The following is a 27,361-nucleotide window of genomic DNA, read 5'->3' on the forward strand; positions in this document are numbered from 1 at the left end:
AAGGATTCTCATAGACATCAATGATTTTTTTGATAGGCAGACTTGGTGCCCCCCCCCCCCCCCCCCCCAGATCCCGGCACCCTAGGCAGCTGTCTAAAGCCTCTATAACAAAGGAGTAATTGACAACTGTAAGGGAGGGAGAAGACCCAGATAACTGCTATAGTATAAGTTGGGGGGGGGGGGGGGGATAGTGTACAGTGACAGTCCCCATAATTGTTAAATAGAGGGCTCTAATTATTCAGTATGCACCGAACACCGAATATCAGTGTAAAGCTTTTTGGAGATTAATCCCTTGAGCTTCCAAGATCTTTAGATCTCATAATTTGCTCTTATGATCCCTATGCCATGCAGTTTTAACAACTGTCCAGCACTGTGTTAACCTACTGACACCTATATATATATATATATATAGAGAGAGAGAGAGATACCGCTAGAGGCCCTCGACGGACCAAATTACTTTGTAACAGAAAGTGAAAGCAAAATGATCTGTTTCAAACCTCCTGGATATGTACAGAGGGACCTCTGAAGACGTAGGAGCATATAGGGACTAATCTCCGACGGTGCACCACTGGCGCGCACCAACATTTGACAGCTCCAGCGCTCAAAGCCCACCCTCATTGCTCCTACTCCCACCTGGTGCTCAGATCGCTCACCCCCCTAAGCGCCTCTGGTCCACGTTGCTTGTCCCTGCCGCCAGCCCTAAAGGGCTCTGAACGTCACAGAGCGGTTGCAAACAGCCAGAGCCTTCTGCAGCAGCCATGGGGAGCAGGGGCTGCTGCAGAAGGCAGCGGTTGCCCCTTCTGTGGTATTTCTGGGGCAGAACAAATCCTGCCCCAGGAAAACCCACCACTCAAGGGGTTAATAGCATGTTGGGCAGAACTACAATGATTTGATTCAGTGCAAGACGCATCTTCGGCCTCCCCTGGACCTCAAGGATCATTACCATAATTACTGGTCCTATGCGCAAAAAAAAACCGCGCCTGGCCCCTATGATGCTGGGAAGCTGGAAGCATCTTTCACTTGTGTCTTTGCTGTAGGGGAGAAGCCATTACTCTGAGTACATGCTTAGCTCAAGTATTACAGGGGAACCAGACATCTGGCAGCAGTGTGACATCCAGCGGAAACAACGGCTCTTTTTGGCTGGAAATGAAATCAGCACCGTTAATGTGTTGTGCGATAAGTATCTTAGTGGAGGCAGGAGTATGTTTTCCCCACGGTCCCAGATTTCAGTAATGTTGTGCCCTTCATGCAGCATGGCCACCGCACTGCAACTAAAACCATATTAACCCTTTGAGTGCCAAGGGAATTTGTCAAAATAGGTGTGAAAATTGCCAAGCAGACATCTGTATTCATCATAATGACCTGTAATGTCACCTTATATAGGAAATATTGTATACTCTTTTTTTTTTTTTTTACACTTTTTTTATTTTAATTTATATAACAAATGTATATAACATCTTTAATAGCTGCTCAATTCAAATGCAGTGTTCTCATGCCGATGACAAGCGTCAGTTAGCAAGTATCTCCACTGACGCGTTTCGTCTGAGCTCAGCCTATATCAATTCATACATTACACTGACAAGTCCTCGGTATAGAAGTCAGGACTTGTCTGACTGTTCTCGTGCAGCAATTCCTTTCACTAGTTGCAAACGGTTTTACTGCGTCTCTCAGCAAGAATCTTCTAACCTGCTCTTCTGTTCATTCATTCATATTTAATATGGTTCCGGCTGATAGATCTACGATTTCTACATAGTCAGTCCCAAAAGATCGACAGGATCAAAATGATGTTGAAAAAGGTTGATACAATAGGTCAACTGTATAAAAAGTTCGGCATTGACAAAATAAAACATTTATGTTGACCTTTTGACCCTGTTGATCTGGAGGACACAGGTATATGGTTAGACTGAGATGAAGCAACCTGAAGATACCAGGAACTTGATAAATAACCAAGCACTGAGGACTATTACAGGAAGTGATACCACACAGACCTTTGCCGCCAGGAGACCACCACAGTAATCCTTCCTGGACCCTGCAACCTGCTATCCTGATGTGCTCTCAGTGCCGGATTATCCACGGAGCAACAGGGGCGGTCACCCTGGGGGGCCTCACACATCCAGGGCCCCCACACCCACCACCCCGCTGCTGCGGCTGTGGTGGGTATTTGGGAGGCGGGCACGGGGTCCCTGTGGCAGATGTGAAGTCAGCGACGGGGTCCCTGCATCAGATGGGAACTAGTAGCTCTACTAGTTCCCATACGCCGCAGGGACCCCATTGCTGAATGCCCATCCGCTGCAGGGCCCCCGCTGCCTGGATCCATGCACTGTACAGATACCGGGGGTGGCGGGGGGGCGACAACTGACTCTGTCCGGGGGCCTGTCTCCATTTGGGGGGGGAGGGGGGCCACGGACCTTTTGTTGTCCAAGGCCCCCACAGACCTAAATCTGGCCCTGTGCGCTCTTGTGAGTGGCGACACCTAGTTCTGCTATGACTGTTCTATCCCAGAGCACAGAGAGGTTACGCAAAGTGCTACATTCCGATAAATCTGCGAATACCTTTGACTCTGGCGTATACTGTTGCAGGAAATGTTCATCAGCAGCCAAATTGATCACTCGAGGTTCCTGCTGTTAGGTAAATACAGGAGGTGATTGACTGCACTGTCAACAATGTGGAACTACAAAGGTGCCCAGGCAAAATTAAGTGTTGCCATGCCCGTAGTTCTAATTATAAGTAATGAGGTTCACAGTGTTCGTGTGATCAGTTTGCACCTTGGAGTTGGTGCTGTGGAGAATCCTTTTATATCACAATTGTTACTATGATCACCGTACAGCAGTATATACACCATATCCATGTTATCCTACAGGGCTGTAAATAGGAGAGTGGTACCATCGCGCAGACACAAGGCTCTCGGGGTGGCAGCATCGCTGGCCCAAGGCAGAGCCGAATTTCCCATTAGGCACGTGAGGCACCGGCCTAGGGGCGGCACATGTTTGGGGGCGGCACTTGGATGCATGTGATAGTACTGTCGGCCCAAAATGTACCAATAACTGCAAAATATCCACTGTACTGTACTATATTCCATCTTAAATAGAGTGTAAATGGATAGGACATGCAGATACTGCCCCTATAAACTGTCCTACTTAGTAAACATTATTGTTGTGCCTAGGGGCTCCCTCATCCCTAAATCCGCCCATGGCCCAAGGCTATTGTGTCTGGCTAGCAAGTTGCCTAGAACTGCACCCTGTAGCCAGGATCAATGCTGGCATGCATCCACGGTTAGGTCTAAATTGTAGTGGTCTAAAGGACCTCCTGACGTTACAGCCAGGGGAGGAGAAGGGGTGGAGAGAGGAGGAGCAAGGTCGGAAGAAGGGTCCCAAACGGACCCTCGCAGGCTCGCTTCGCCCGCCACGCTTTGGGCATGGTGGTTTGCTACTAAAGGCAACCAGTGGTGGCGTGGATAGTGAAGGAGCAAGCCCCCTGCCCTTCCTCCTCCCCCTGGGCATGGAATTTCCTTTAGCCCCCTACAATTTAGCATCTACCATGCATCCACCAGTCTATACAACTGCTTGGAGTATACAAAGGATGTTCCGGATGGTGCAGTACTTCCTCGTGCCCTGCCCCCTCTGTGCAACATCATGATGTCATATGCTCTGGGGGCGGGGCTGCCGTTCTGTTCCTCTGCAATGCTTCGTAGAAATGGCTGGACACAAGGGTGCGGCGGTGGGAGTTTCGCCCATTTCTTTAGTACATTTTCGCCAATGCCTTTTCAGGTTTTTGGGAGGCGAATCAGCCCACAAATTCAACCAAATGTTTGAAAACAGGTGGATCACCAATCTATGTGGTTTCCGACAGTGACGGATTTTTCGACAGCTGAACAATAGTCCCAGGCATTGAATAGGGCGAAACCAATTTGCGTTGGAAAAATTGGGCAATAATTGAATGCCCCCTCAATGAGGAAATGTATTAAAGCTTCTAAAAATGAAAAGGGGCGCATAGCAACCAATCAGATTCTGTCTATTATTTTCTAGGATACAATAGAGAAATGATAGACAGAATCTGATTGGTTGCTATGGACAACATGACCTAATTTTTAGAAGCTCCCCCCCATATCCTCCATGATAATATCCACAATCATTTTAGATGTAAACCTGCAGAACACATTGTTGGCCTGTCAAAATAACGATTGTCTAAAACAATCCAGATACAATCTGACAGATTGAGCCATAGCAGAGGCAGCACGCCAAGCAGGGGAGAGTCACGTTCCCAGCGCTGCGCTGCCAATTCCATCAGCAGCACTTTAAGGTGAACCTGTACATTACACGACGCGTGCAGCTAGAGAGGAGTATAGTACATGCTTCGCATATTACAGAAGCAGGGCTGAAAGTGGTCCTGGAGAGGTGGTGGAACTCAATTCCCCTGCCACAAGCATCTGTCCCGTCCCCCCAAAGTAGGCAGAGCCTGGACCAATGACAGGGGTTTCATGACCATCTGTAAACTACAAAATTTGCACCCTAGCTCCCATACTTTATAAAGGGACAGTGGTCTCTCAAGGAAGAGGTGTGGTCACATAATTGTATTCCCAATTCAAAGTAGCACAATCATATTCACATTACACCGCATGTAGTGCTCCGGATTTATATAAGACCACATAGCATTGTCCCTTATTCACATTATGACACACAATAGTACTCCTTATTCTCCAGCAACTTCGTCTACTCTTAACTTCAGGAGCGGTGATGACATCACACACATCATGCCTGAAAAGGAAGCTGCTGGGACAGGCTTTTCTGTTGGAATTACTGCCTAGGGCTGTGGTGGAGGTGGAACTGAGTTCCCCCTACCATAACATGTGGTGGGACTTAGTTCCACACCATTTAACCCCGGTACAGAAGATATTGCCCTCCCATACAGCGATGGTATACCTACCTGGCATTATGCCACCATCATAAGATTCTGTTGCATATAAGAGAACCATTTGTGATCCCAATGTCAGGGATGTCCCCACCAAGAGGTATGGAATTCCAACCCAAGACAGAGCTGTCATGTGCAAAGGGGCGGAGACATGGAATCTGGGGAACAGTCACTTTCCACTTAGGCAATCAACATGTATGTATTGCATGTATTGCAGTGTGACGGATGACGGATGATCTCAGAGTATTTTTTTTAAAGGGGCAATCATTTACAAGGCATGGTTTTTGCCTTATAAATGATTGCCCCTTTAAAAAAAACTCAGTTCGGCTGGCGTCCCGCACCGTATACGGTCGATGGATCAAAGGTGTCTTCATCCACCATGTTATGGGAGACCATGCTTAGATGAACCCGTCTAGTTGGACCAGTGGCGTAGCTACGTTTTGGGCGCCCCCCCGCCATTAGGGGGGGGCGCCCCCCCCCCCCCCGTCGCCGCCCCGCCGAGCACCCCTACCCCGCCGCCCCGCTGAGCACCCCTACCCCGCCGCCCATGCAAACCCCCCCTCAATCCCCCACAGCCTTACCTATCGCGCTGGTCCAGGCGGCTCCGTTCTTCTGCTGAGGACCACCAGAAAATGGCCGCCCCCATACAGCAGACAGTTTCAGAGAACTGTGTGCTATATGGGGGCGGCCATTTTTTGGTGGTCCTCAGCAGAAGAACGGAGCTGCCGGGACCAGCGCGATAGGTAAGTCTGCGGGGGATTGAGGGGGGGTTTAACTATAGCACCGCAGCCCCCGGCGCCCCCACATGCACAGCACCCCCCCCCCCCCCCCCCCCGCGGTGGCGGGGGCTGCGGTGCTATAGTTACGCCCCTGAGTTGGACGCCTAAATATAGTCGACGGCGTGAAGAACGACAGTAACAAAAGTTAACTATGAACTATGTCGATATAGCCACCGAAACAATGTGACAACGTTCCCGTCCACCAAATGCTTGCGTCTAACTATCGTTACTGTCAATCTAGACACAGTCGACTATCTTTAGGCATCTAACTATATGGGTTGGACTAAGCGTTGTCAACCATAACATGATGGCGCTATACCATAACCATCCCGCACGGCAGCCGTACTCGCACTGCTATACATCCAGCCCTAAGTGTGAGCTTGTCAAAGCCCGAATTTATTCTAGTATGTTTCCGGAGTTCACAGCTATTATCACTATTGTGCAAGGGGGCCGGTACTGATCACTCATTGGCCTGATCTAAGTCAGCCCAGCCAATCTGTGAGCGTATTTTAATCTGGCTACAGAGCCGTTTCCTGGTGTACATTCATGTGTCCGAATCTGCAAGGTCTGAGACGTTCTCATGCTCTCAGCCAGTTCCCCACATTCACTGTTACAGCATCGTCCGTGAGTGCCCGGTTTCAGGTGAGGCACTACATAGGGTACAGTGCATGCCCAGATGGATTCTATAGCATTTTTGTTATTTTCCGAAGCCCTATGGATGCCGATAGGGAATGATAAGGAGGGCACCCAAAGGTTTGGTAAGTATGAAAGGGTTTGGATTTTCTTTAACCCTTTGAGTTCCAATGGAATTTTAAGCCCAGGCTTTTGGTTCCTCAGAACTACTCCAGCTATTGTTAATGTAGCTTCCCTACCCTGTGACCCCCCTGAGGAACCTGGCACTGGCATCATGTGTGCGAGACAGAGCTGGCCTGGCATACTGTATTGGCCCGCGGAGGAGCTTAGTATACGTATATAAAGGTCTGCAGTGTCAAACCCAGTAAGCAGAAGAGTTACAAACTACAGTACTGTGCAGCAAGTGGTCCTGCAGCCTCTCCTCCTTACAGGTCAGTCAGCAAGTACAGTGCCGTGCATCAAGTGGTCCTGCAGCCTCTCCTCCTTACAGGTCAGTCAGCAAGTACAGCGCCGTGCATCAAGTGGTCCTGCAGCCTCTCCTCCTTACAGGTCAGTCAGCAAGTACAGTACCGTGCATCAAGTGGTCCTGCAGCCTCTTCTCCTTACATGTCAGTCAGCAAGTACAGTACTGTGCATTAAGTGGTCCTGCAGCCTCTCCTCCTAACATGTAAGTCAGCAAGTACAGCACCGTGCATCAAGTGGTCCTGCAGCCTCTCCTCCTTACAGGTCAGTCAGCAAGTACAGTACCGTGCATCAAGTGGTCCTGCAGCCTCTCCTCCTTACATGTCAGTCAGCAAGTCCAGTACTGTGCATCAAGTGGGCCTGCAGCCTCTCCTCCTTACATGTTTGTCAGCAAGTACAGCACTGTGCATCAAGTGTTCCTGCAGCCTCTCCTCCTTACATGTCAGTCAGCAAGTACAGTACTGTGCATCAAGTGGTCCTGCCGCCTCTCCTCCTTACAGGTCAGTCAGCAAGTACAGTACTGTGCAGCAAGTGGTCCTGCAGCCTCTCCTCCTTACATGTCAGTCAGCAAGTACAGTACTGTGCATCAAGTGGTCCTGCCGCCTCTCCTCCTTACAGGTCAGTCAGCAAGTACAGTACCGTGCATCAAGTGGTCCTGCAGCCTCTCCTCCTTACATGTCAGTCAGCAAGTACAGTACTGTGCATCAAGTGGTCCTGCCGCCTCTCCTCCTTACATGTCAGTCAGCAAGTACAGTACTGTGCATCAAGTGGTCCTGCAGCCTCTCCTCCTTACATGTCAGTCAGCAAGTACAGTACTGTGCAGCAAGTGGTCCTGCAGCCTCTCCTCCTTACATGTCAGTCAGCAAGTACAGCACTGTGCATCAAGTGGTCCTGCCGCCTCTCCTCCTTACATGTCAGTCAGCAAGTACAGTACTGTGCATCAAGTGGTCCTGCAGCCTCTCCTCCTTACATGTCAGTCAGCAAGTACAGTACTGTGCAGCAAGTGGTCCTACAGCCTCTCCTCCTTACATGTCAGTCAGCAAGTACAGTACTGTGCATCAAGTGGTCCTGCAGCCTCTCCTCCTTACATGTCAGTCAGCAAGTACAGTACTGTGCCTCAAGTGGGCCTGCAGCCTCTCCTCCTTACAGGTCAGTCAGCAAGTACAGTATTGTGCATCAAGTGGTCCTGCAGCCTCTCCTCCTTACAGGTCAGTCAGCAAGTACAGCACTGTGCATCAAGTGGTCCTGCCGCCTCTCCTCCTTACATGTCAGTCAGCAAGTACAGCACCGTGCATCAAGTGGTCCTGCCGCCTCTCCTCCTTACATGTCAGTCAGCAAGTACAGTACCGTGCATCAAGTGGTCCTGCAGCCTCTCCTTACAGGTCAGTCAGCACGTACAGTACTGTGCATCAAGTGGTCCTGCAGCCACTCCTCCTTACAGGTCAGTCAGCACGTACAGTGTGGCTGTGGATTTACGGGATACGGTCGGTTGGTCGACCTAAAAATGATCGACAGTCATTAGGTCGTCACCACTAGGTCGACATACTGCAAGGTCGACGTGGGTCTAGGTTGACATGGGACAAGGTCAACAGGTCATTTGGTCGACACAAGCATTAGGTCGACATGGTCTATGTCGACAGTCAAAAGGTTGACATGGGGTTTTTCACAGTTTTTAGAGCTGACATGTGCCGACAGGCGGTATTTCATGCCCTGCCATCCACTAGGGCATGGTGGGAGAATAAAATGTGTGTGCCGAGCGCAGCGAGACACTGTGCCCGAAGCATGGCGAGCGCAGCGAGCCATGCGAGTGGACATTGTTCACTTAATTCTGTGTCCATGTCGACTGCGTCGACATTCGGGTAAAAAAAACCCAGTGAAAACCCCACATGTCGACCTTTTGACTGTCGACCTAATGCTTGTGTCGACCTAATGACCTGTCGACCTTGTCCCATGTCGACCGTACAATCCATACCCGGATTTACTGTGCAGTGTACCATTGTGTATCATTATAGTAGGGGTTAGTGTAGTGCAGTGCAATGTTGACGTGCAGTAATGGGAGGAGGCGGTACTGATCACCCACTGTCTCCACCCCTTTCTCCAACAGAAATGATCACACCCCCGTGTTCAGGCTACACACATCCCTATTGGGGGGGGGGGGCAATGTTCCCTCTAATTTTACGAAGGCTGTGTGCGGCAAAAGATTTTGGCTGTGCGACTTTGGAAGGAAATTAACATTTTGTTGCGTCACTTATATATAACTGGAAAATGACGTTCAGAATTTGTGTTAACTTTACTTCAAAATGAAATTAAACATTTAAACGTTCAAAACACAGCACACTATGTAGTTAATCGGTGAAACACACATTAATTGAATCCACAACTGCAAAAAGGGACCACTGCTGCTTTGTGCGCTCTGTTGTAATGTATGTGCGCACGCACAGCTTATACTGCTTTCACATTGCAGAAATGGGTAATGACACGGTATTCTTAAATGGGATTTTAAAACGGGTCTGAGCCTTGAGACCATTCACATTGCAGGTGAAAACCGTTTTAAAAATCATTTAATACCATTCAAACATTCAACCCGTTTAACCCCCAAGGGACACGTTTCAAGCCATTGAAATAGAGCTCAAACTGCCAAAAAAACGGCTTTAAAACGTGTAGGACTCTGCTTTTTAACTGTGTTGAAATACCGGTTAACTTTAACCGGTAAATCAACTCTGGCACTTTCACATTGCAACCTTAAACGTTTTAAAATGGAAAAAAAACAGCAATATACCGTTTTAAAAGTGCGATGTGAAAGGGGTATTAGAGGGAACACTGGGGGGGGGGGGTATTGCGCTTCCAAAGGAAACTTTCACCCTGCGTGCTGCACAGCCTCACAGCCTAGAACCAGTCAACTGGACAAAACTGTCGACATGCTTTTTATGTGTTTTTTTTTTTTTCTTTCAATTTATGATCCGCCAGGACTATGACTGGACATGGTAAAGTGTGCCGAAATTTGTGAGTGAACGCTGGGTGTGATCCAGTGCAAATAGTAAATGAAGGTATTACAATGCTGAGCAGAGGAGAGACCGTGCTAAATATGGAACCTGACACGCTGCAGGCTTTAGCCCTGGCACCCTTTAACACGAAGCAGCACTGGAATGCCGTTGGCTTGCCTCACGTTCTACAGTTTGCAATGAAGAAAGAAGAATAAAACACACAACACATTTAAGAATGATTTATGTTATTCTGAGCAGTCGCGTCCAATTCGGATCTGGCTTCTGGCCCAGCTGGGAAAACCGGCCAAAAATAGCAGTTTTAAAGCAGAGTGTACGATTTCAGTCAAATCAGCATTCACAGTGCATTGTGGGTTATCCAGTCCTGTCCGGCCCTTCTCTCAGACAGCTGTTTTATGTTGCTTAGGAGCACATAACACTCCAGCGGGGGAAATAACCATTATTACGCCACATCAGTTACATAAACATTGCACAGGAATTAATAGAAGCATTTACAGCGGAACAATGAGACTGGTACAAACTGAAGAACTTCGTGATATTTCCTTCTCATACATAAAATGGTTTTATTTATATATATATATATATATATATATATATATATATATATAGACATTGTAGGGGCTCTGCACACACTAAATTAACTGATAATAAATAGTGGATATTTGATTCATGAATTGATCAATGCATTTAACCCCTTCCCGACATTTGACGTATATATACGTCATGGCCGGGATGTACTTCCCGACACATGACGTATATATACGTCATGACTTTAAACTGTCACCGCGTCTAGGGACGCGGTGACAGAGGGACGATGTCTGCTGTCCCTGACAGCAGACATGTCCCAGCATGCCCAGGGGGGGCGGAGATGCCTCCCCCCCGTCGGCGATCGCTGCGATTGGCTGTTCAATGTGAACAGCCAATCGCAGCGTTTTCCTGTGTTACCGGCGAATCAGACGCGAATCAGACGCTCGGTAACACAGGGATCAATCACCGCCAGGTGTGAGGGGGCGTGAGGGGGTCACCGGTGATGACCACACCTCACCCCACCTGCCCCCAAGGCTGTGATTGGTCCGTCGGACCGACGGACCAATCACAGCCATGGCGCGTGATTTAAACTAACGGTGACTGCGCTGCAGACGCCATTCCGGTCTGGAATTGCGTGCAGAGCGGTCACCGTGCCAATCTGTCGTGATACTGACCTGATCCTTGCCTGATACTTACCTGATCACCGCTGGTAGCGTGCTGCCAGCAGCTGGATGCTTCCTGGATCTTGTGACTTCCTGTGTGCTGCTGCTGCAGTGTCATAGAGTGTCATAGAGTGACAGATAGTGACAGATAGTGAGAGATAGTGACAGATAGTGACAGATAGTGAGAGATAGTGAGAGATAGTGACAGAGAGTGATAGAGAGTGCTATATTTTGTGTCTGCTGCCCCCCCCTTTTGTGCTGATCAGTATATCTGTGCTGATCAGCAACTTTTTGGGGGTGCAGGGTTTTTTTTTTATATATATATACCTGTCAGTTGCACCAAAGGTTGTGCTGCCTGTGCAACTGACTGCTGCCCCCCCTGCTGCCCCCCCTTTTGTGCTGATCAGTATAAATTAACTGATCAGCAACTTTTTGGGGGTGCAGGTTTTTTTTTTTTATATATATACCCTGTCAGGTTGCACCCACAGTTGTGTGCCTGCTGCCCCTCACTGCTAATCAGTGTTGCATCACTGCATCACTGATCTGCAGTTTTTTTTTTTTTGGAGAGTGCAGTGGGGTTTTGTTTTTACACCCACGTTGCTTTTGTGGGTGTCCTGTGGCCGCTGAGCGCTGATCAGTGACGTACATCACTGAACAGCATTTTTGGCACAGGGTTGATATAATTTTTTTTCTGCAGTTTTTTTAAATTGTTTTTTTTTTGGAGAGTGCTGTGGTTTATTTTTTTTAATTGTTTTTACACCCACGTTGCTTTTGTGGGTGTCCTGTGGCCGCTGATCGCTGATCAGTGACGTACATCACTGAACAGCATTTTTGGCACAGGGTTGATATAATTTTTTTTCTGCAGTTTTTTTAAATTGTTTTTTTTTTTGGAGAGTGCTGTGGTTTATTTTTTTTAAATTGTTTTTACACCCCTGTTGCTTTTGTGGGTGTCCTGTGGCCGCTGAGCGCTGATCAGTGACGTACATCACTGATCAGCATTTTCGGCACAGGGTTGATCTAATTTTTTTTTTTTTTATTGGGATCAAATTCCTGTATAAAGTATTTTTTTTTCTGCACTACATACACTCTACACACTACATACCCCCCGTGTTGAAATAAAGTTTGTACCCCCCCTACACTATACACGTGTTGAAACATTACACTTACAGAAACACAAAAATAAAAATGGCATCCCAAATGTCATCCCAGTCATCCAGAAGAATGTATTCAGCGGAGGAGGCATATGCCATGCTTGCCTCTGACTCTGACACAGCCAGTGATGCAAGCGGGGAATTTTAAGGATTCGTCTTAACCTCCTCTTCCTCCTCTAGTGATGAGGGACCCCCTCAAAGATGCCCCCGTAGAGCAGCTGAGACCCCCCCCCCAATGATTGATCTCGTATGGACCCCACCACCAGACAATTTTGAGCCCCAGGTTCCTGAGTTTTTGGCCATCCCAGGAATCCAATTTGATTCAACAGGTCTCAGAGAAATTGACTTTTTCAAATTATTTTTCTCTGATGATTTTATAAATTTAATGGTGGACCAAAGTAATTTATATGCCCAGCAGTTTATTGCTCAAAACCCCACGTCATCATTTGCTAGGTGGACCCCTGTAGATGCAGTAGAGATGATGACGTTTTGGGGTCTGGTGTTACATATGGGCATAGTAAAAAAGCCAGAAATTAGGCAATATTGGAGTACAGATGTTCTGTACAGCACCCCACTTTACCGTATGGCCATGGCTCGGACTCGTTTTGAGACAATCCTTAAATTTTTACATTACACTGATAATGCACAGTGCCCACCCAGAGATGATCCCACCTTTGACCGGCTATTCAAAGTCAGGCCGGTCATTGATCATTTCAGTGCCAAATTTGCAGAGATGTACATCCCTGAAAAATTTATTTGTATCGACGAGTCCCTTATACATTTTAAAGGAAGGGTTAAATTCCGCCAGTACCTTCCCAGTAAGAGGGCAAGGTATGGCATAAAAATGTATAAACTGTGTGAAAGCACCTCAGGGTACACCCACAGGTTTAGGGTATATGAAGGGAAGGATTCAAGAATTGAACCGCCAGAATGCCCCCCCTCCCTCGTAGGTGTTAGTGGAAAAATTGTCTGGGATTTAGTGCACCCCTTCCTGGATAAAGGTTATCACCTCTATGTGGATAACTTTTACACTAGCATCCCCCTGTTTAAGGCCCTTTGTTCAAGAGGTACAGCAGCTTGCGGTACTGTGCGCAAGAACCAAAGAGGCCTCCCAAAAACGCACATTGCCCAAGTACTGAGAAGGGGTGAAAGCAGGGGAATATGCACCGAAAATATGTTGTTGGTCAAATATAAGGACAAGAGGGATGTCCTTATACTGACAACAATTCATGGAGACAGTACCACCTCCGTCCCTGTACGAGGTACCAGTACCCACACCTCAAAACCTAATTGTATCCTAGATTACAATAAGTACATGGGCGGAGTGGATCTTTCAGATCAGGTACTGAAGCCGTACAGTGCCCTGCGGAAAACAAAAATCTGGTACAAGAAGCTGGCCGTGTATATCATCCAGATGGCACTGTATAACGCTTACGTGCTATTCCGTTCTACCAGCCAGAGGGGACATTTATGCACTTTCAAGAGGAAGTCATAAAGGGCCTAATATTTGGGAACCAGCAGGCAGAGGGCCCCAGTACTTCTAGTACTGGCCCCTGTATTGTACCAGGGCAGCATTTTCCTAACGAAATCCCCTCCACTGCAAAAAAGGGCAGGACACAAAAAAGGTGCAAAGTTTGCTATAAAAAGGGAATAAGAAAGGATACTATTTTCCACTGTGAAACTTGCCCCGACAAACCCGGCCTATGTATAAAGGAGTGTTTTAAAATATACCACACATCTATGGATTATTAGGTTCATCATTTCACCGTGCTTCGGGGGTCTTGCTAATGCCACATAGCACCCACCATTCATTCCACCAGAATCTGAGCTGCAAAATCCAAAAATCACTCCTTCCCTTCTGAGTCCTGCCATGCACCCAACTGGTATTTTTTGGTCACATATGAGGCATTACCATACTCGGGAGAAATTGGGGCACAGATTTTGGGGTGCTTTTTCTCCTTCATACCTTATGAAAATGAAAAATTTTGAGCCAGAACTGCATTTTTGTGTAAAAAAATGTAATTTTTCATTTTCACAGCCCAGTTGTACCAAAATTGGTGAAACCCCTGGGGGTTTGAAATGTACACTATACCCCTAGATGAATTCCCTGAGGGGTGTAGTTTGCTAAATGGGGTCACTTGTGGGGGGGTTCCACTGTATTGGTGCTTTGGGGGTCTTGCTAATGCGACATAGCACCCACCAACATTCCACCAGAATCTGTACTGCAAAATCCAAATATCACTTCTTCCCTTCTGAGTCCTGCCATGCACCCAAATGGTATTTTTTGGTCACATGTGAGGCATTGCCGTACTCGGGAGAAATTGGGGCACAGATTTTGGGGTGCTTTGTCTCCTTCATTCCTTGTGAAAATGAAAAATTTTGAGCCAGAACTGCATTTTTGTGTAAAAAATTTAATTTTTCATTTTTACTGCCCAGTTGAACCACAATTGGTGAAACCCCTGGGAGTTTGAAATGTACACTATACCCCTAGTTGAATTCCCTGAGGGGTGTAGTTTGCAAAATGGGGTCACTTGTGGGGGGGTTCCACTGTATTGGTGCTTCGGGGGTCTTGCTAATGCGACATAGCACCCACCAACATTCCACCAGAATCTGTGCTGCAAAATCCAAATATCACTCCTTCCCTTCTGAGTCCTGCCATGCACCCAAATGGTATTTTTTGGTCACATGTGAGGCATTGCCGTACTCGGGAGAAATTGGGGCACAGATTTTGGGGTGCTTTGTTTCCTTCATTCCTTGTGAAAATGAAAAATTTTGAGCCAGAACTGCATTTTTGTGTAAAAAATTTAATTTTTCATTTTCACTGCCCAGTTGTACCACAATTGGTGAAACCCCTGGGAGTTTGAAATGTACACTATACCCCTAGTTGAATTCCCTGAGGGGTGTACTTTGCAAAATGGGGTCACTTGTGGGGGGGTTCCACTGTATTGGTGCTTCGGGGGTCTTGCTAATGCGACATAGCACCCACCAACATTCCACCAGAATCTGTGCTGCAAAATCCAAATATCACTCCTTCCCTTCTGAGTCCTGCCATGCACCCAAATGGTATTTTTTGGTCACATGTGAGGCATTGCCGTACTCGGGAGAAATTGGGGCACAGATTTTGGGGTGCTTTGTCTCCTTCATTCCTTGTGAAAATGAAAAATTTTGAGCCAGAACTGCATTTTTGTGTAAAAAATTTAATTTTTCATTTTCACTGCCCAGTTGTACCACAATTGGTGAAACCCCTGGGGGTTTGAAATGTACACTATACCCCTAGTTGAATTCCCTGAGGGGTGTAGTTTGCAAAATGGGGTCACTTGTGGGGGGGTTCCTAACTTTTAGCATCTTATGGTGCCTAGAAACCTACATGGTGCCTAAAAAATAATCTCATAAAAAGGAGGCTCCAAAATCAAGTAGGTGCTCCTTCTATTGAAGCCTGTGGTTTGGTCAACGTGCACACTAGGGCCACATATAAGATATTTATGAAAACAAAAGAATTGGGGGAATCAATTTTTAGTCACATTTCTCTAGTAAAATCTACTGTGTTCCTTAGAAAAATGTATTAAAATTGAAAATCTGCAAAAAAAAAGAAATTTTGAAATTTCACCTACACTTTGTTTTAATTCCTGTGAAACACCTAAAGGGTTAACAAACTTCCAAAATGCTGTTTTGAATACTGTGAGGGGTGCAGTTTTTGAAATGGCATCATTTATGGGGGTGTCTCACATACAAGTCCCTCAAAGTCACATCAGAACTGAACTGGTCCCTAAAAAAATCAGTGTTTGAAATTTTCTTGAAAATTTGAGAATTTGCTATTCATATTTTAAGCCTCCTAGTGTCCAAAAAAATTAAAAGGAGGTTGAAATAATGATGGAAACATAAAGTAGACATATGGTCTATGTTAGTTATTAACTATTTTGAGTGGTATGATTATTTGTCTCACAAGCAGAAAATTTAACATTTTGAAAATTGCTAAATTTTCCATTTTTTTACGACATTTTGGTATTTTTCACAAAAAAACACAGACTGTATCGACCCAAATTTACCACTAACTTGAAGTACAATGTGTCACGAGAAAACAATCTCAAAATCACTGGGATAAGTAAAAGCAAAAAAAAGTTATCCCCACTTAAGTGATACATGTCAGATTTGAAAAAAAGGGCTCTGTCAGGAAGGCAAAAACAGGCTGCGGCGGGAAGGGGTTAAGCCTGCAGCCCCCTTCGATCAATTCATGAACCAAATCTCCACTATTTATTATCAGTTAGTTTAGTGTGTGCAGAGCCCCTACAATGTCGGTTTAAACAATGTGGTCACAAGCCATAGGGCACCCCAGAACTAGGAAAGGTGAGTGCCGATGTTAAGTGTATATATTGTTTATTAGATTAGTTTTTTAAATTAGTCTTATTGTGGTCACATTCTCTCATGCACCCTGCTTAACTGATACTGCTTTCACATTGCAAAAACCTGCTTTCAACCCGATTTTCTAAACGTGTCTTAAAACTGGTCAAAAGCCAGTTAAACCCCTTTCATATTGCATGATGTAAAGGTATATTGCAGTTTAAATACCGTTTTGTACCTTTCAGATTCAACCCGTTTCACCCATAGAAAGCCATACAATGTCATTTTAAATGTTTTTTTCCTGCTTGTGGGCAGGGATCAAGTGTGGTTATCATTTGTAGCAAATACCGTTTCTGAGCTGTTCAGACTGCAGGGAAAACGGCTCAGAAACGTGTAGGATCCTGCTTTTAACACGTGTCAAAATACCGGTTTTCTGTAACCGGTAAATTGACAATGTAGCTTTCACATTGCAGCTGGAACCGTTTTAAAGCACTAAAAAAACAGCAATATACCGTGTTACAGCTGCAATGTGAAAGGGGTATAAGATTCCATAGCTTATGTTAAGCATTTCCCTAGATGATTAGTGACAGGTGTGTTGGTAGCTGCTCACCTATAAAAGCAAAGTGTGCTGTGAGCTTCAGACCAGATAGCATGCCTGGATTCAAACATTGATGTGATAGCTATGTGTATTGTAGCCATTTTTAGCGATAGTGTTAGGACCTGCAGAAAAGTGGGGTCCCGTGAAGGGGGCTGCAGGCTTAAATGCATTGATCAATTCATGAACCAAATCTCCACTATTTATTATCAGTTAATTTAGTGTGTGCAGAGCCCCTACAATGTCTGTTTAAACAATGTGGTCACAAGCCATAGGGCACCCCAAAACTAGGAAAGGTGAGTGCCGATGTTAAGTGTATATATTATATATATATATCCGGGGTGCGGACTGGCACTCAGTCCCTGAGCGGCATCTGCTGCGGTGCCTCCCAATGGCACAATGTATAAACTGGTAAAGTAAATGGTGGCACTCGCAGGCTGGATAAAAAGGTGTTCTATATGAAATCATTGAGTGCATGCAAGTACCGATGTTTCGGGGGTATAACCCCGTTTTCAAGGTGCAGAATAAACCAATTTCTTGTTTATTTATTTCCTTTAAATTTATCACAGGCAAAACCGTGAGAAATGTTTCAACGCGTTTCGTCCAAAGCGTATGAGTATGTGTTTCTTGTTTGGGTACTTGTTTCCTAGCACGGCCACCCCGATTTACATCGGGGTGGTCGTGTCGGAAAAATCGGGTCGATCGCATCGCATGCGATTTGGTCGCATGCGATGCGATCGACGCGACCGACCCGATTTTTTGATTGAATTAAATGTAAATCGGGTCCCTGGGACCCGATTTTACATTGGATTCAATGTAAAATATTCCCTAGACCCCCAAATTTAACGACATAAACCCCACCCCACGATAGACGCCAACTCGAAGCGTGGCGAGCGCAGCGAGCCCGCGAGGGGCGGCGGTGCGCGTCCTCCGACCTTTTCATTCCCCTACTATCCACGTCGGCGTGGAGTTGAGAATAGAATAGTGTGGCAAGCGCAGCGAGCCACCGAGCCCGAAGCGTGGTGAGCGCAGCGAGCCACGCGAGGGGACGCGTATAACTTCACAGGTATTCTATTCTATTCTCAACTCCACGCCGACGTGGATAGTAGGGGAATGAAAAGGTCGGAGGACGCGCACCGCCGCCCCTCGTGGGCTCGCTGCGCTCGCCACGCTTCGGGTTGGCGTCTATCGTGGGGTGACGACGGGGACATCTATAATGTGAAATGGGTCATATTGGCCCATTTCACATTTTTCACATTTTTTTAAAGGTGAGATGGACTTAATCAAGTCCATCTCATCTTGTGCCATTATAATGGCACAAGACCGACGCGATCCTCCCGATTTCAATGTTAAAAAATATTTTAACATTGAAGCCTATGGGGGCATCGCGTCGGTCGCGTCGGGACCAATGTTAATGGTCCCGACCGACGCGATGCCCCGATTTTGACCCTTTGCCGGCAAAATGGACCTGATTTCAAAGGAAATCGGGTCCATCGTGTGGATCGTGTACCTTAACTTAAAGGTACACGATCCACACGATTGTGGCCGTGCTAGGAAACAAGTACCCTTGTTTGAATATCACTAATAGACCCTATATATATATATATATATATATATATATATATATATATATATATATATATATATATATAATAATGATAATTTTTATAAAAGGACTAAAAGTATTACCTTTTTATAGGTGCATTATACAGGGAAGGCAAACTTTTTCCTAGAACCATATTGGTGTGTGAAAACCTTTCATCAATCTAATTATCACTTGCTTTATGTTCACATCCCATATTATATGGAAATAACCACAATATATGTATTTTAGGTGTTCACACACTTGTATACAGCTTAGTGTATTAAACGCTCTTATCCAATTCTATAGAGCTAAAACGAAAAGTGGTATGTATTCCATTACAGGATATTTTCTTTCACCTTTCACTAAATGTATAGTTTTTATCATTATTGTCACTGAGAGCTATATCACTTTATAGGTCTATAGATACTTAGAAGAACTAGGTTTCTTCCCTCTCTCCTGATACCAATTGGAGACATGATTTTATTTTTGAAAAAATGTATATGTACCACCAAATATCTATTTTGATCACAGGGTTGATTCAATTGTTCTATCTCACCACCACCCATTTCTATTTTTGTTCAATTTTCTTGTCCTTTTATTGGTCCTTTTTTTATAATGGGTCTGTCAGTGAAGACTTTTTATGTATGTATTTTATGTATATATTATGTTTTACGTATTCCGTTCAAGTGACGAAACTCGTTGGGCGTGGCTTGTTGGTCCGACGTAGTGACGTCTAGCTTCCATTGGTGATCCAGGCGCTCCGTGCATCTTTCCCCGTGGCGGCTCCGGCGTTTGGATATCTGTCCGGCGGTCTGAGGCTGTTGCCTGGTGGACTTGACATCTGTTGGAGTGCTGTGATCCTTGTATTACATCGAGCTGGCAAGCTTTTTTCCTTTAACTGCAATGTATGTGAGCATTAAAATCAGTGTGTATTTTTTATGATACTTCTGCTCATTGGTGCGCTTTCTTTCTCCCTTCTTTTGCAAATATATATATATATATTTATATTTGTGTCGGTTCGGCACTCACCACAATGAAACAAATAGTCCACGTGCCTTTGTAAATATCAACAGCATGCAAGAATCCCAGGAACCAGGAGACAACACGGCACTGCGGTAAAAAGTAGTTTTCTTTATTGCATCAACAGCCTCAACGGCTCGTTTCGGGGTCACTACCCCTTTTCATCTGCATCCCTCTTGAGAAAGGGGTAGTGACCCCGAAACGAGCCGTTGAGGCTGTTGATGCAATAAAGAAAACTACTTTTTACCGCAGTGCCGTGTTGTCTCCTGGTTCCTGGGATTCTTGCATGCTATATATATATATATATATATATATATATATGGTAGAACAACAATAACCACAGAATCAAAAATATACAACAGACCAAATATATAGGCATATTTGCCCACTTTCAAAGCCCAGACAGGAGACTGCCAGCAGCACTTCGGGGCGACGGGGGCCTGATGTGGATGTCATCAATTCCCGCCCCCAGCCTGGGAAATCCCCAGATTCGCGTTTCCCCAAGGAGGGGTGGGGCTAAATGGTGCTATTTGTATATTTAGCCCCCACGAAAAGCTGCGAATCGTAGTAATCTAATTAGGCAGATGGTGGTCCGGTGGAATCCGGGAGGATCACCCACCTTTCCAGAGGGCCGGGAGGAGGACCTGATTTCCGGGACCCTCCTGGCCAATCTGGGAGGGTAGGCAACACTGTATATAGTAGTATATATACACTGTATATAGGTGACTATCAGTATTCAAATAAGAACCAGAAATTAAGACTGAATCTGAAATACAAAGTCATGTTATGCGATCGTTCTCAACTCCAATCCTCAAGTCTCACCAGTAGGTCATGATTTCTAGATTTCTTTAATTGCACACAGGTGACTTAATCTATTTGCTAGGTCATTCATTATCCCACCTACTTGCACAAACAAATAACGTACAGGTAATTGTACGGAGTCACAGGCTCCTGTAAGAGGTCAATCTCCCATTTACTGTAAATGACTCAATGATGCAATTCTCAGAGAATTGTGTCTTCTGGACCTCATTTCCTCTTCACAGGTCTGTTGCCCATAGCAACCAATCAGATTCTATCTATTACCTTCTATAAGGTGCTAAACATATAAGAAGTACAATCTGATAGGTTTCTATGGACAACATCCCATCTTCAATAGAACTCCCATCTTAGTAAATGTACCCCAGTGTGTTCTTACAGCAATACCTCATGAAAAGACCTGTACTGACATAACCTGGCATTGCAATGACAAGTGTATTTATTCTGCAACAATTAGCTGGCTAGACATCATCAGAAAATAATATTTTTGCTAACTGCAACAGGACCAGATGTATCAAGCTTCAAACAACAGCCAGCCTATAAGCTCCTACCTGTCATTTTTCAAACCCACAGAGAGCTGGTTACTGTGACAACGGGCAGATGCCGAACTATAACAAACTAGGAAGTGATGGTCCGGCCGCCTGACCAGTAACTAAGGACACCTAGTTGATTGAAGGTGCGACAATAGGAGGGGCGGGACGGAACGCTTATAAGCGCACTGTAATTAAGGACGCCCAAAGATCATACTCCTTACTGACAGCGCTGTAAGAGGAGGGGCGGGACAGAAACACACACAAATGCTAGAACAGGATTGGTTGAAGCCATGATTAGGAGGGGGATTTTAACTAGGGAAACAATCGCCAGCCCCCGCCAGCCACCAGCACCCGCCAGAGGGTGCGCTCCAGAGGGGATGTTCTGGCGGGCGCCACTGCGCCAGGCAAAGATGACAGGGGCTCATCTGTAATTCCCAAATGATGCACTTGTTGTGAATGAGTACCGCAGACTTCTATTTGCTCAAACCGAATTTCCCAGCCACTTGTTTAATGCTTGTGTTACAACTCAAACTTTGTACACAAATGATAAGGCTCCGTGCGCATTGGATCGGAGTCGGACCTGATGACGTCCGACCTCCGACTCGGACAGCTGGCAGAGGGAATGGGAATGCATATGATATATTGTATGTAAAAGGACATGTAAGAATGGTGAGGCTGACCCCACGGTGGCTTGGGGGAGCCAGTGCCAGTGTGGTCTGCGGGGAGCCTCGGGTCCAGGATGCTGCTGCGGCAGGTGCGGGAGCTATTGCCTGCCTGCTTAAGCAGCCGAGACAGGACAGGACAGCCGTGCATCCTCTTCCCTCCCTTCTCCCTCCTGAGTGCACCACGGGCATAGGTGCCGGATTTGTGCAGAGGACAGCGCTGCTGCTCCTCCCCCGGGGCACCCCTTCTGCACACAGTGACATGCTGCTGCTAGGATGCCACTACCATGCATCAATGTGAGGGGCCGGCTCCTTGTGCTGGACTGTGGCACCCCTGTCTGCTTTTTTGGCAGGGGGGAGCAGATTTTCGGGTATGGGTAAAAACCGGACCAGGCCAAGACCCCCCGGACATCAAAATCTGCAGTCCGGAGCTTGTAGCGTCCGTTCTGGGGTGTGTCCTGTCTGGGGGTGCCCTGTCTGGGGGGGGGGGGGGCTGTCTGTCTATGGTCCAAGCATGTAGCAAAAACCGGACGGTCCGGACCACACGGGATTTTACATAGTCCCCAAGTTTTCTAGTTACGCCACAGTCGCCACTGCGTATAATAAATATCATATGTGATCCTGCCACCGGTAAAGTTTGCAGCATGCAACTTCTCCCCTCGTCGCATAGTGTATGGGAGCCTTAACTCTCCTCCTGACACATCAGTGGCTCAACTGCAAAACCTCTGACCAGACTACAGCAATGGTTTGGAGAGACAGCTGTAGGTCCCTGGAGTGGAGTGTCTGGGAGCCCACATACTACACATTCCTTTCCTCTACCTGCAGTAACAGAGAAGACCACAGAGCTCTGCAAACTGCAGCTGACAACATACTGAAGCTTCCACTCCCAAGTACTCCCATTCCAAAGTGACGTATGATCACAGGCGATATCATATCTGCTCACGAGATCAAATGTGTCTGCAAACGTCCCACGTTGTGGTGACAAGTGACAGCATAACTGCCAATCATTTCTCACAGCCCCCTGAGCGATCAGTGCTGTGATTTGTGGTCTTGGGGATCAGCCTGGATCCAGGAGACTGATATACTCTATCCGGAGTCAGGGAAGGGTCACCAAGATCTGTGTCTCATGGATATTCTGGGAGAGTAGGAAAACTATGAGTAACAGTACAACAGTACGCAGAATCGGGACCCATATTTTCACACTTGCAAGCCGGGTCGCAAGTCGGGCCGCAAGCCGGGCTCTAAGTTTCGGGTGCGATCCGGCTTGCAAGTGCTTTCACACTGGCCACCCGACCCGGAATGAAGTTGGGCGGGTGGCGTCATCTGGAGGCTTGGCCGGGGCGGCGCTGGGAGATTTTCACCCATTCGCACTCACCGCATCCCGTGTTGATTCTGGAATCTATCCAGGTCAGGACCTGGGTAGAAATCCCGGAATGCTGAACACGGGATGCGGTGACAAGAACCTTTCACACTGAGCTAAATTCCGAGTTGATGCTCGTTCATGTGCAAAATCCGGGGATGTTTTTGCAAGTGTGAAAGGGGTATAACTTTCTCTGTGCACCAGATTTCGGCCATGAGATAGCGAATTGCTCACTGACTGAGAACCGGCCTGGGGCGCAGAGCTGAAGTTCCAGCAAGTACACGTGTACCATACTACCGTACCCATAAGATCTGGCATCTCTGGACGACAGACTGCATATGCAACTGTTCTTATTTTAATTCACCACTTGACCAAAGTAATTAGTGAAACCCCTGTGGTTATTGAGTTATTCACATCTGGGGAAGTCTCTTGAGGCCCATTATCCAGGTCACTGCAGCTGGAATGTGTATGAAATGAGCGGTGCTGATACAGAATGCAGAGATGCTGCTAATTGGATGAGCCTCTGAATGCTGAATCTCCTCCAGTCATGACTGTTGTGTCCAAGTGTAAAAGCCATTATTTACTTTCCGGATGATCCAGGCACAGCTGTCTGGGGAACAGATAAGTCAGGCAGCCAGGGTGTGAGTCACTCAGTGGTAACACTGTGATTTACCCGACACAGATAAGTCATCTACTGATTGGTAAGATGGGTACATAAACAGCTGCACAGTGTGTACTTATGGTGTATGCCAGTTGCAGATGGCACTACCTGGTGCAAGTCCATATGTACAGTGCCGCTTCTCTCCCTAGTGTTCCTGTTCTGCACATACAGACAAATTCTAGCTCTTGTAAACAATGATGGATTTTACCTATCCCCAGTGGCGTTGAGAGGGGGGGAGGGGCGGGTACTTTCTACCTGGGTCTGCTGGAGGGGCCTGGGTTCCGCTCCCCCCTCTTTCATTGCAGGAGCCCCCCCCCCCCCCCAAAAAAAAAGGTTAAATAATTTATATTGATATGATATAGCTGGTAACTGATCTATACCAGGCAGTGAATTTTATACCAAAGTTGAGTGACATCACAAAGGCTGTGTATAATGTTAGCCAAATGATCTGCCTACTGTAGTGATAAACCACAATCTGTCTGTGCTTTACACCATTGGTATTATTCACACCGTTTCATTCATCTAATATTATTTTCATATAACATTTAGTTTAAAATAGGTATTCCTTGAAGAAATCATATCAGCAGATACAACTGGTGGCTGACAGTTCTTTACCAAGTAGGGACTTTTTTACCAAAGCAGTCAGTTACATCACAAAGGTGGTCTATAAGTCACATGAAGTGGTGAATACATCTTATGCTGCATTCATTTCAACACAGCTATCTGGTCAAAATAAGCTTACCGTACACTGTGAAAAGTCAGTGAAATCATTTTTCTACTACATGTCTGTGGATAAAGCATGATTTTCCAGAAAGTAGCCAAGGGGCTAAATATTCATTTCTATAAAAAAAAAAGTACTAAATGGAAACAGGCAACAATTACCTCTTGTGATTGCTGCCCTCTGGCTTCTTGCTTTGTTATTCTTCCTTCTAAACAGTCATCTCTTTCTACTGCTCCTTCCTCGATGCACTGTGTACAGAAGCAAAGCCAGGTCATCTCGCCATTTACTAACAAAAGGTGAACCAGACCCATCGGGTAACAGTCAGAGCAAGATTAAGCCTTTGGGGGGCCCGGGGCACTTTAGACAGGGAGGCCCCCTCCCACTTGTCATGGCTGGCCACAAACTGCACGGGAGAATATTACTAATATAAATATATATATATATAATACCACATGAAAAGCCTGTGTTTGTCCCTCTGTACCTTACTCTGTAGGAGCCCTGACATGTTCAGCGCTACCTGTGATTAAAAACCCTCCCATAACGAGGCCGCTGCTGCTGCTCTTCATGGGCCTGAGAAGCATATGATGAGCTCCACCAATCAGAACTCAGCACAAGCCTCTCAGCCTCTGGCCTCTTGTGCAAAGTCTCAGTAATGCACTGCACACTTGTGCAGTCAGTGTGCCTTGGCTCCCGATTCTCAGCACCATTAATCATTGTCACATTGGCAGATAGTTGAAGCTGCAGCACTACCCCCACTCCCATGCACAAAACCCTTAGCTTAAAAAAAATATATTTATATATTTTTTTTTAAATTACATGCCAACCACAGGGGGCCCCTAGATAGAGGGGGTCCAGGGATACTGACACCCTGTGCCCCCCCCCCTTTAATCCAGCCCTCACAGAATCACAAGTGAAATAATCATCTCCACCTGTGGATCTTTTAAAATGTGTCAGTCAGTAATGAGGGCACCTGCCTGGTGACCTGGAAAACGTGAACTGTGTGGGGTCCTGAGGACCGAGTTTGAGAACCACTGCTATATACTCTTGAGGCCCTTGAAAACAGACGACAGTAACAAATACAAACAAAGCTGCAAAACAAAAGTAGAGAGAGGAGAGAGATTGAATATTGTACAATGTATCACATGCGATCATATGATGGGTACACAAACATCTTTGTTTTCTGTTTGAACAACATATTTGCTGGATTCAGTACACAGCGAGGCTTTCTCATACTGACTTATATCTACCTTTCCCGAGAGAACAACAATAACCTCCTATGCCCCATCAGCCACTGTACTTCTCGGTAAGGCTGGCCATACATTAGTCCGATTTGGACACTTTTCATCTGATTCCGATGGATCGAGCTGACAAATCGGGTGCAAAGTGGGCAAACCTGGAGTCCGTGGTTAGACCTGCTGTATGTGTGACCTCTGACATACTCTGGCCAGCTGGAAACGGGGTCACAGGCGATGTATTACATGCGATCCTGCCTCCCAGGAAGGTCCCGGTCGGCTTAAAGGGGATCGGTTGCCCATCATTGCGAATGATTCAATTGCTGACAATGTGCTGCTGTAATGATCGGCTGCACGCCTAGCAGACAGTTATTGTTCCTTCGTCATTGCAGATTTTCCTAAATACCTATGCCATAGTGGAACTATGGTCTGTACCGGCTAAATCTAACTGTACCGAATGTACCGTTTTTTTAGTATCCAGTGCCTCCTGGGAGTTGTAGTTTGGGAAACATCCAATCAGAGTGAGCAATGCAGCAAGTTTCAGATTGATGCTACAGTAAGCCAATGAAGATGGTGAGAAGGCTGTGCTGGGAAGTGACGCAAGCTGCGGCCAATGAGGCGGCGAGTTGTTGACTGTGTGGGCACAGAGACTGGGTGACAGCAGCCTCTCGCACATGGTGACTGTGCACCGCTTTCCGGGTGTCGCTCCCTGTGCAGGCGGTTACGGGACATGGCTGCAGCTCCGCTGGCCGAAATGACCGTGCCCTGCTGGTGGGGTGTGATGGCCGCCTGGCACCTGCTGTGCGGTGTCCGGTGCGGTGCTGGGGAGTGGAGCGCGGGTTGGTCCGAGGACGGAAAATAGGCAGGTGAGTCCTCCCCGGGGTTAGGGCGGCATGGTTAGAGGATAAAGGATACAGGGATGGGGCAGCTAGGCAAGCAACATGGAGTGAAAAAAAAAATGCACATTCGGAAAGGGTGTGTGGCCACGCCCACTGTAACTGTGGCCACACCTACTTCACACATAGCCACACACCCTTCCCGAATGTGTACCAATTTCTGCCCTTCAGATGTTGGAGGGTATGCACAGAGTGATGGGAGGAGTCTGATATACCATAACCCATCACATGTGTGGTCAGCAGACAGCACATACATGGCAGCATTGTGGAGGAACAGAGCGATGGGAGGAGTCTGATATACCATAACCCATCACATCACACGTGTAGTCAGCAGACAGCACATACATGGCAGCATTGTGGAGGCACAGAGTGATGGGAGGAGTCTGATATACCATAACCCATCACATCACACGTGTAGTCAGCAGACACCTCATACATGGCAGCATTGTGGAGGCACAGAGTGATGGGAGGAGCCTAAAATGACAGACAACTCAACAGATTTTTCAGACTCCTTGGGGTGTATTCATTGCTTTCTGTGAGCTGTGACAGCGAGCAATGCTGCCTGCTCGCTGTCACAGCTCGCAGGGTCAGTATTCAACTGCCCCCCCCCTGAATATTGCTGTTTCCCCCTCGCTCCGTTTTTGGAACGAGGGGGAAACCGCGTATGCAGCTGCTGAAACAGCGAGGCTCGCGGCTAAATGCAACGGGCTCGCTGCATTTATATACTATACTAGGTGTTTCATCGTGCCCTACGGGCGCTCTTCACACCGTTGTAAGGGGCTACGCCCCATTAAAATTATAAATATATTTTAATGTG

This window comes from Crinia signifera, chromosome 11 (genome assembly GCF_055691185.1).
Source record: "Crinia signifera chromosome 11, ASM5569118v1, whole genome shotgun sequence".
NCBI classification, from domain to species: domain Eukaryota; kingdom Metazoa; phylum Chordata; class Amphibia; order Anura; family Myobatrachidae; genus Crinia; species Crinia signifera.